This window comes from Poromitra crassiceps (genome assembly GCF_964638095.1).
Source record: "Poromitra crassiceps genome assembly, chromosome: 25".
In the NCBI taxonomy this organism is placed as follows: domain Eukaryota; kingdom Metazoa; phylum Chordata; class Actinopteri; order Beryciformes; family Melamphaidae; genus Poromitra; species Poromitra crassiceps.
The window spans coordinates 21,387,122-21,397,855 of NC_139649.1; positions in this window are offsets into that span (position 1 = coordinate 21,387,122).

A 10,734-nucleotide genomic window follows, 5' to 3' on the forward strand; every position below is an offset into this window, starting at 1 on the left:
GCTTCTCCTCTCTTCTCCTCTCTCTTCTTCTCTCCTCTCCTCTCTCTCTTCTCTTCACTTCTCCTCTTCTTCTCCTCTCTTCTCTTCACTTATCCTCTCTTCTCTTCACTCCTCTCTTCTCTGGTGATCAGACATCATCTTGCATCTCCCTCCCTTCATCTCCAGCACCCTGCAGGGGACACAGACACAGTTTGGAGTTGTTTAAAGTCCCTGGAAACCAAAATCCACAAAAACCTTCTAACTATTAAATTTAGGGTCTTATGTGAGTAATTGTGTGCCTCAGAAAAGAGAGAGAATTACTTTCAACCCTAACCCCAAAAATCGACACTTTTCTACAAGGTCTGGATTTCCATTTCCTCATTGAAGAGAGCGGTGCGCGCGGTGCTAAAATGCATGATCTTATCACGTCATAAGATTTAATCGAATCACACACATGCATGCACGCACACACACACTGACACACACACAGTAGCGCTGTGCACTCGCAGCGCAGCGGCACACACACACACACACACACACACACACACACACACTCCATCTCTCTTTCCTTCTCTCTCTCTCCTTATCTCTCTCTCTCTCTGCACTGGAGCTTGTGCCCGCAAAAGAGGCGTGGTTTTTAACAACTGCCAATCACAGTGCAATATGGACTGCTCCAACTCCTACAGCGCCAGACACGCCTATTTCCTCATTGAATAAAACCGCAAATACAAAACTGCGTTGGATATTATTACTGTTCCCGAATGACTGTCTAAAGTGACCACTTTTATCCACACCAGTAATTTCTTTGAAGAGCGGTTTCGTAGGCTATCTACAGCTCTCTATCTACAGTCTTTTGTGGAAGCAATGTGTAATCTATCTCAGTCCAAAATCCGTATGTATAGACCATTTAGGCTCAATGAATAATAATGATCTCATGATGTGTTTACCGGTAGTCACACTGTGCGACTAAACACATCATGAGATCATTATTATTTGATTGAATAATTCCTATAGGCTAATCAATAAAAAAAAGGATGATAATAAAATTAAAAAATGCTTGTGAACTGAATCGACACGGTACGTGCGGGCATAGATTTCATTTATAAAAAATAGCCTATTTTGTGGTCACATATATAGGCTATTGTCAGCAGAGTCGCATATCTCCATATTTCATATAATGATGCTGGAAATATGAAGTTCAATCACATTATACAGGCCAAAAGCAACACAGCTGCAGCTTTGGAGACATTTATGTAACCTTTTTATGCCGGTTTAGTGATATTTCTCCACTCACTATTCAGCTGCAATCGATCAGCGGGGTCAAACAACGTATCTAGGCTACTTGAGAGCACAAAAATGAATATATAAAAACATATTCCAAAGTGGTAAGTAGGGCTTAATTAAATTATTCGTCCTTGATTAATTCAACATTACAATTCGTGCTCCTTCCTAGATGGGAAACTCGTCCAGAAAGGGGTTGGCCATTTTTCCAAACTGCTGATTCGATTGGTTCGTGGGCGGTGTATTTAAGGTCTAATCTTATCCTTGCAACTTAACCTGCTGCGGACCAGGTTAAGTGTGAAGCATAAGTTGCTATGGAAATATATGTCGGTAAGAAGTTAACTTGCTTTGTAGTACGGCTAAACCAGGTTTAAACCTGAAGTTACCTCGCTAAACCACTAATCTTGCTTTGTAGTACAGGCCCCAGGAGCTCATCTGTGATCCTTCTATAGCAAATGTATTTATTTTATTTATTTATTCGTTTATTGAACAGGGACAAATGCATTGAACATGATTTCATATGACCTACAAAACAGATGTCATGCGCATACAGGTTTCTAGCCGAGGCTAATTTGCAACCCCTGTCCCTGGTTAGGTCTTTACTATTACTGTAAAACAAAAGTTCAAGAGAAAAGTTCAAGCAGTACCAAAACGTTAAAAACGAACCATATAAAACAGAACAAAATAAAGACAAAAAGCAAAAACACAACACAAATTGCTGATTGCTAATTGCACAACAGCCTTTGGAGTTTAGAAATGTGATTGGCAGTGTGTTCTGTGTGAACACCAAGAGAGGGAATTCAGGAAGAGTGTGCAACATATAGAGAATTGTGTGTAGTGTTGTGAAAAATGTGTGGCTTGGAATGGGAATCTGAGTCTAAAGCAGAAAATGTGCTTGGAGTTCAGCAGAATTGGTTTGGCAGTTGGTACATGAGTTTCAGGTTGTGCACATTGTGTCTGATGTTCCAATTAATGTGTTTAAACAATTGTGGAAAAACTGTAACATAGGGTCCTGTGATGTGATGAACTCAAAATGCTAAATAATAAAAAGATTTCTGGTTTCCAGGGACGAGAGAGAGAGAGAGAGAGAGAGAGAGAGAGAGAGAGAGAGAGAGAGAGAGAGAGAGAGAGAGAGAGAGAGAGAGAGAGAGAGAGAGAGATGAGAGAGAGAGAGAGAGAGAGAGAGAGAGAGAGAGAGAGAGAGAGAGAATTTTTTTTTTGAATTTTCAAAACCCTTTATTTACACCTTCACTATTTACAGTACATCATGGTAACACAACGAGACAAGTCAGCCTAGTATACGTCCAAAACAGAGCTCCTCCTCAACAATGAAGCACAAAACATCTTTATAGCACCACACAAATACAAATCCATCCAGATCATTCATCATCCTATAATAATTATAGTCAATTTTTAATCTGTATGTTATCATTCTAATCAGTATGGCAACAGCATCAACATCCAAAGAGTCATTTAATTTATTTTTTCTGCTAATATAAACAGCCAACTTAGCTTGACCCAGCAGAAAATTGAACAATTGACACTTCTCACGAAGATTTCTTGAATATTTGTAACCCAGGATGAAACTCTGCATGGAGAAACCCTCTTCAAACTCCCTGAATACCCTCTCCAAAAACAAGAACAGAGGAATTAACCTCACACAGTCTAGAAAACAGTGGAAAATAGTCTCTCTCTGAGGACAGAAAGGACAAGACTCAGTCACACTAGGATTTAAGACGCACACAAAAGCATTTACAGGCAACACACCATGTCACCATGTAAAACTCTCCACTGTAAATCACCCACTTTTTTTGCCAACGGTAGTTTATAGAGCGATCTCCATTGAGGCCTCACCTCTGCACCCATTCCAAGATGAGACCTCCATGGTGTATCAACACGATCTGCCAACTTGGCCTTGTTTACAATCTTAACCAACAGCTGATACATCATTTTTCCACTTACAACATCCAACTTCACACCCGCAGCATAGTTCAAAAAAATACCAGAACATTCTTTAAAATCAGGAGTCAATGTGATCCTTGGAAAAGGATCAGAGTCCATAGGAGAAACAGAGCCCTGGCAATATGAGACCAGGAGATTCTGTTCAGTCTGTGTGAGCTGTTCTCTCCATGCTCTAAGCTGGTTGGTGAGGAGCCTTTCTGAAAACACTCCCACCTTTGAAGCCAGCGCAGAAACAGTCTCCAGCCTGGGTCCACATAATCCAACCAACTGGCCCACTGTGACGACACCGGAAGAGATGAATCTCTCCATCACTGAAGTTCCAAAGCCACTTATCATTTTAAAGCGTAGTCCATAGACGATGGGTTCATTCAGTAGCCAGTATAGTGAACTTTTACTTGGCAGCATATGCTTGTTGAACAAGTTCCACACCCTGAAAAGTCCTTGATAAAAAGCAGAAAGCCCACTCAGTTTCCGATTTTGGAGGTCCATCAAAAACAAGCTTTCGGTTAATCCTTGACCGCCAGCCCGACCCAAGAATGCCCGTGCTACAGGCCTCCACACCAAATCCCCAGGCCCAGTCAGCAATCTCTGTATGTACTGTAGACGGAAGGCCGCACCCCTACTGGCCAGGTGAATCAGTCCTTGCCCTCCTTCCTCCTTAGATAGAAACAAGACACTCTGCGGGATCCAGTGAAGGCGATCCCAAAAGAAATCCACGATCACTGTCTGGACTTTTGCCAGGAGATTAACTGGAGGGTCAACACAATACAAACGGTGCCACAACATAGAAGCAATCAAATTATTAATAATCAAAACCCGACCTCGAAACGACAACTTAGGTAAAATCCACTTCCATTTCCTAAGTCTACCTTCAGCCTTCTCTAAAACATTTTCCCAGTTCTTAGCGACATTAGTGGAATCTCCAATGTAAACCCCAAGATACTTGATACCTCCTTTTCCCCAAGTAAGCCCCCAGGTAAGCTAAGAGACTTTAGGCCATCACCCACTAAGAGAGCCTCGCTTTTCCCAATTTACTTTAGAAGAAGAAATCAACCCAAACTTTTCTACAGTACCCAACTAAAAAATCAATATCACTCTGCTTTTGGACCAGTATCATGACATCATCAGCATAGGCCGAAAGCTTAACCACAGAGTTACCACCTGGGAGATTAAACCCGAGAGCCGTGTTCTTAACTTGCATAAAAATGGCTCTAGGGCTAACGAGTACAACATACCGGAGAGTGCGCAACCTTGTCTCACCCCCCTCCCCACCTTAAAAGGCGCACTTAAACCACCGTTGATCTTAAGAACACTTTCAATGTCTCTATATAAAGCCTGGATCTGAGCTACAAGACCTTTGTTGAAACCAAAAGCAATGAGTGTTTGCCACAGGTATTCATGTTCAACTCGATCAAAAGCTTTTTGTTGATCTATGGAAATCAAACCAAGATCCAAACCCAATGAACTGGAGAGGTCCACCACATCCCGGACTAAAGCTATGTTGTCTGTAACCAATCTGCCAGGTACACAGTAAGTTTGATCCACCTGAACAACTTGCTCCATGACCGTTCTCACCTGTTGGCTAATACCTTGGACAGGATCTTGTAGTCGTGCAAAGAAGGGAAACCGGTCTCCAGTTTTTAATATCCTGCAAGTCTCCCTTCTTAGGGAGGAGGGTTAGGACTGCCCTTCTGCAGCTTTGAGGGAGCAAACCCTTCTTCAAACTGTCATTTAGAACCATAAGGAGATCTTCACCAACCTCCAACCAGAATACTTTGTAGAAGTCAGCAGGCCAGCCCATCAATGCCCGGAGCTTTTCCACCCCGCATTCCCTGCAATGCAGTACATAGTTCCACCAGGGTTACTTCATTCCCCAGCCCTTTATTGGCCTCCTTCGAAACCTTTGGCAGCTCAGCAAAGAAGTCCTCCGACACTTGCAGATTATCGTTGTGCTCCGACTTGAACAAATCATTATAAAAGCTTGAAGCAAATTTACGAATGTCAGCAGTCTCCTGCAACAGCTGCCCATTATTTGAGCGCAACGACATCATTTGTCTCCTTGTCCACTTTTCCTCTCCAGTCCAAAGAAAAAGTGAGAAGGAGTATCCATCAAAGCCACATTCTGAAACCTACTGCGTACCACAGCGCCCCTAGCGGAGACGCCCAGCAAATCAGCCAAAACAACCTTTTTGGCTTTGAGGTTCTCAATGTGCCCTCTTTCTCCTGTGGAGTCTGCAAAAGACTGCAATTCCACTACTTCTCTCTCCAGAGCTCTTATAGACCTGGCCAAATCCCTGGAGACATTGAAAGTGTACTGTAAACACAAATTCTGAATTTGGCTCTTCCCAAAATCCCACCACTGTTGCAAAGAGCTGTATAGGGCTTTAGTTTTTCTAAACTTTAACCAAAAAACTTAAAAGCATCTTTGAAATTCTCATCTGACAAAAGAGATGTATTGAAATGCAATACGCGCTACCAGAATTAACATGTTTAATGAAAACAGAGCATTGCACCAAGGAATGGTCAGAAAAACCAACTGGACTTATAAAATAACTTTTACAAACATTAAATTGATGTTTAAAGCAATAAATTCTATCCAGCCTGGCTAGGGACACACGATTATCCCTAATATTGACCCAGGTGTACTGACGATGACTTTTATGAAAACCCCTCCACACGTCACTCAGCTCATGAGTTTCACTCAACTTTAACATACAATTCTTAGAAGCCAAGTGTGGCTCTGGATGATTCCTATCAAGCCTTGGGTTTTCAGTGCAATTAAAATCACCCCCAAGAAATAAAAATTCATCTGACTTGCATTGTTTAATTACATCACTTAAGACATTCAAAAAGCAAAGTCTTTCAGTGCCTACAGTAGGAACATAAACATGAATGAAAACCACTTTTACTTTTTCAAATTCAGCCCTCACTTTTAAAATTCGTCCTGCAACCACTTCCTCAACAACAGTTTTATTGGGATTAAATTTTTAGAAAATAAAATTCCAACCCCACCACTCATACTACTTTTATGACTGAGAAATACCTCCCCAGCCCACTCCCTCTTCCATTCACAAACAATATCCTCAGTGCTGTGAGTTTCCTGAACAAAGGTTACATTTAAATTTTTCATATTAATCAAACTAAACAAAGCAGCTCTCTTTGTAACATCCCTAGCTCCATTGAGATTTAACGTGCCAATGTTTAAACTACACATCAGAAAACAGGGATGTAATATCAGCACATAGAAAAAGAAAACTACGAAGACATTATTCATCAGAGCTTTTTTGATTTTTCATCTTTAACATTCTTGATTTCAACCTGTAAAACTCTTGCTCAGAGAAGCATGGCTTCCCAACTTCTCCTGTGTTTTTCATGTAAACCTTAGCAGAATTCAGAAAAAGTTGTACATCAGGAAAATGCTCTTCGATTTTAACCTTTGACCCTTAGTGTTTTGCAAAAAACTTCTGTATTTTTTCAAAGGAATATCCACACTCTAAGCTCTCATCCATTTCACTTTCATCGTCAAGCCCAGCCCCCCCCCCCCCTTCTTCTGACTGAGATTGGGAGGATGAACACACTGTAACTTTCTTTGAAACTTTATTGTCTCTGCTTGCATCTTGTGTGGTCTCTGTGATTTTTCGTTTTGTTATCCTAGCTTTCAAAACATCCTCATCCATGCACTCCTCCTCCTCCTCAAACACAGACTCTACCACCCTGGCAGCAGCCTGTCCCACCCTGCTCACTTCATTCCTCCCAGGGCTCCCACTATCCTCCCCATGACTTTGAGATCCATTTAATTGTTCAACATTTGAACCTGTTTCTAAATCAGTTTGTGAATTACGTGTTCCTGTCTCCACAACATTTTCCTCCGTTACATTTTCATTACATTGTCTATCAGGGAGCGGCCCAGACGGTACCGCCGAGCCCGGCGTCTTCACACCTGTTGCCACATGTAGCGGCCCAAAAACAAAACCTGACGCCCCAGTCACCGCACCTGACGGCCCAGGCACCTCCCGTGACGGCCCAGTCACCGCACCTGACGGCCCAGGCACCGCACCTGACGGCCCAGGCACCGCACCTGACGGCCCAGGCACCTCCCGTGACGGCCCAGGCACCGCACCTGACGGCCCAGGCACAGCCACACCTTGAGCCTTTCTTGCTGCTGCTGCTGCAGCAGCAGCCTGTGGCTGCCGTTCCCCAGCCCTATCAGGGCAAGAGCGAATGAAGTGTCCCTCCAAACCACATCCAAAGCACTTCATATTCTCTGTGGAAACATGCATAGTATAATCAAAGCTATCCACTCTAAACTGAAAGCGAGACTCAATTCATCTTCATTTTTATTAAGAATCATGAGCACCTGCCTACGGAAAGACATGACGTGCTTTAACTGGGGAGATTTACATCCAAGGGAATCAGTTTGATAGGCGACACGAGTTTACCGTGCCTTGCCAATTCCTTCGCCAAAGCTTCATTTCTAATGAACGGGGGAACATTTGAAATGATCACTTTTTTAGCTGGGCTGACCAGCGCAAACACCGGTGTGAAAGTGTCTTTAATAACCACCCCGCTCTCAACCATGCGATTCACCTTATCCACGCTGTCCAAAAACAAAACCACAGCGTTGTTCATCGGGAGGCAGACTTAATACTACCAAACCCGACAACCTCACCCACAGCCAGACTACATTCCTCCACACTACATCTAACCTCCGGAGCCAACTTAATGGCATGCCGACGCGTTAACGTCTCTAAACCGGAGCCTCCAGCTTCTGCCATGCTGCCTGCCAGCAGACACTGGCAGCTGGCGCTACCAAACCACCCCGCAACACCCCGCAACCCGTGAAAGAAACAATAAAGCAAGAGAAACACCAGTGCGCACATACACCAGAAAAATAACAAATAAAGAGTTTGAAAACTCACGCACTGCAACACGCTCTCAGACCGCAGTCACTGCACTCACCACGTTCGCTCCCAACACGCACTCGAGAGAGAGAGAGAGAGAGAGAGAGAGAGAGAGAGAGAGAGAGAGTGAGAGAGAGAGAGAGAGAGAGAGAGAGAGAGAGAGAGAGAGAGAGAGAGAGAGAGAGAGAGAGAGAGAGAGAGAGAGAGAGAGAGAGAGAGAGAGAGAGAGAGAGAATGCAGATGTAGAGGAGGAAATATTATAATTGGCTTTTGAAATGAGCAAGCTGAGTGTTTAGAGGGATTTCCCCCTCTTCATCCCTCTCAAGGGGCGTTCACACCGAGATATTTATTTTTCGCTCTGTCGCTCAAGTCAACCCTTTGGAATCGCTCTGTCGCTCTGTTTAAATCGCTCATCAACAGGCACACGAAATGACGGACATGTGGGGGATATAACGTTACGCAATGTCATGCTGTTTGTCCACTACGAGCCACCGTCATTATTTACAAGCTAAGCCTATCAGCGTGCTCCTAATGCGAGCTGCATACCGGTAGTACAGACTTCACTTCATGTCAGCTGTCAGCCTGTCAATGTGGTTTGTTGCCACACAATAAACCAGCGGTTTGTTCCAAGCCAGCTTGATCCTTGACTCGCTCTCACACGGCAGCCAATCAGCATTGAACAGCGAGCGACTGATGCCAGCGTATTTTCGCTCGAGTTGGAATATTTCATCTTGAGCGACGAGCGTATTTTCTCCCTGTCGCTCTGTCTCTGCCGCTCGGACGCCCAGCAATTATTCTCCCAGGCGAATATACGCTCAATCGCTCGTTTGCATTGACTTTGTATGTAAACTCGACGCCAGCAACAAACTTTAATAGGTCGGTGTGAACGCAGCTTTACCTGCTCTATTTGTAAAGCACTTTGAGATAACTCTTGTGCTATATGAATGATTATAAAACGGCTCTCTCAAATCAAGCAATCTGATTGGTTCACAGCCATTGTATAATTCCAGTAACCGAGTTCAATAACCCATGGCCATGGGTTATTGGTTGCCATGGCAACTCTCTTACTAAAAGGCAGCCCTGCGCTCGAGCTCCGTGTTGGGCTTTCCAGAAAGCTCTCAGCTTCTCAGCAAGCGCCAGGATTGGCCAATGTCAACTTCAGTCTCCAGAACGATCCAATCAAATCACCCGCACGTCTATCTTCTTGCTAGAGGTCCCGCCTTACAGTAGTGTCAAAACAAAAAGCTATTCGCTTGCAGCCAGACGCATGATGGCGCAACTCTCTTAGGCTTTGGTTACCTCAAAAACAAAATGGCGGAGACAGTTTTCAGATCCTTGTGAATCGATCTTCGCTTATAACTTTACTAATACTTTGCAGAAAATGATGTTTTGTACAAGAATAGACGCGGGCTAATGTCTTAACCCCTCTCTCGCGCGCCCTCACTCTTAACCCCGCATTTCTAAATAAGACGTAACGTTACTTGGTGTCGGCATACGGCTCTGGTGTCGGCCTTTGCAAAAAGCTCTCAGCAAGCGCCAGGATTGGCCAATGTCGACTTCAGTCTCCAGAACGATCCAATCAAATCACCCGCACGTCTATCTTCTTGCTAGAGGTCCCGCCTTACAGTAGTGTTTCAACTGACTCTATCAGAATAAAATGCCAGTCGGACTTATAGTATTATTATTATTATATTATTATACTTGGAAACCGTTTTATAAAAGCAATATAGCACTCGAGCAGCGTGTGTTGTGGAATATATCCCGCTGATAAGCTGTTATCCCACTCGGCCTGCGGCCTTGTGGGATAACAGCTTATCAGCGGGATATATTCACCACAACACACTTGCTCTCGTGCTATATTGCTTAAATATACAATTGATTGATTGATTGATTGATTGATTGATGGATGACTGGTGGGGGACAACATTTTTACAACACGTTTACTATTTGCTTGTCTTTGCTTCATGTGTGTGTGTGTATGTGTGTGTGTGTGTGTGTGTGTGTGTGTGTGTGTGTGTGTGTGTGTGTGTGTGTGTGTGTTGTGAGCAGGTACTCTGCAGCAGCCAGCAAGGTGATGCACGAGTGTGAGTGTTGCAGGGAGACGAGCACCAAGACGGGGGAGGTGGAGCTGACGTGTAGCGACGGCTCCAAGGTCAAACACACCTACACCATGGTGGTGGCCTGCAGCTGCAGCGTGAGCCAGTGTGTGCCCGGCGGGTCCGGGGTCACGGACGGCGTGGGCCGCAGACGCAGGAGACGTTGAGACGAGAGCACACGTGACTGATGAATGTTTCCAGTGGATTGGAGCCAGATGCCTTACAGATGCTACACAACAGTGTCAGCTTTCATCATTGTACCCAATGACTTGTGGAGCACTTTTTCCAATGTCACAGAATATTATTGTCATGTAAATGTGTTGTAGTTTAGCATAATTATCATAGTAGTAGTAGTAGTAGTAGTAGTAGTAGTAGTAGTATATTAATAAAATTAATTCCTGCAAAATGAAGTTGTATCTCTACATTCTTATATGTGGCCCTTGTACATATTAGCAAAACACAAATATTCAGCAACATGGAAGAATGGTTTGGTTACAGGGTAACCTTGGTTCTGT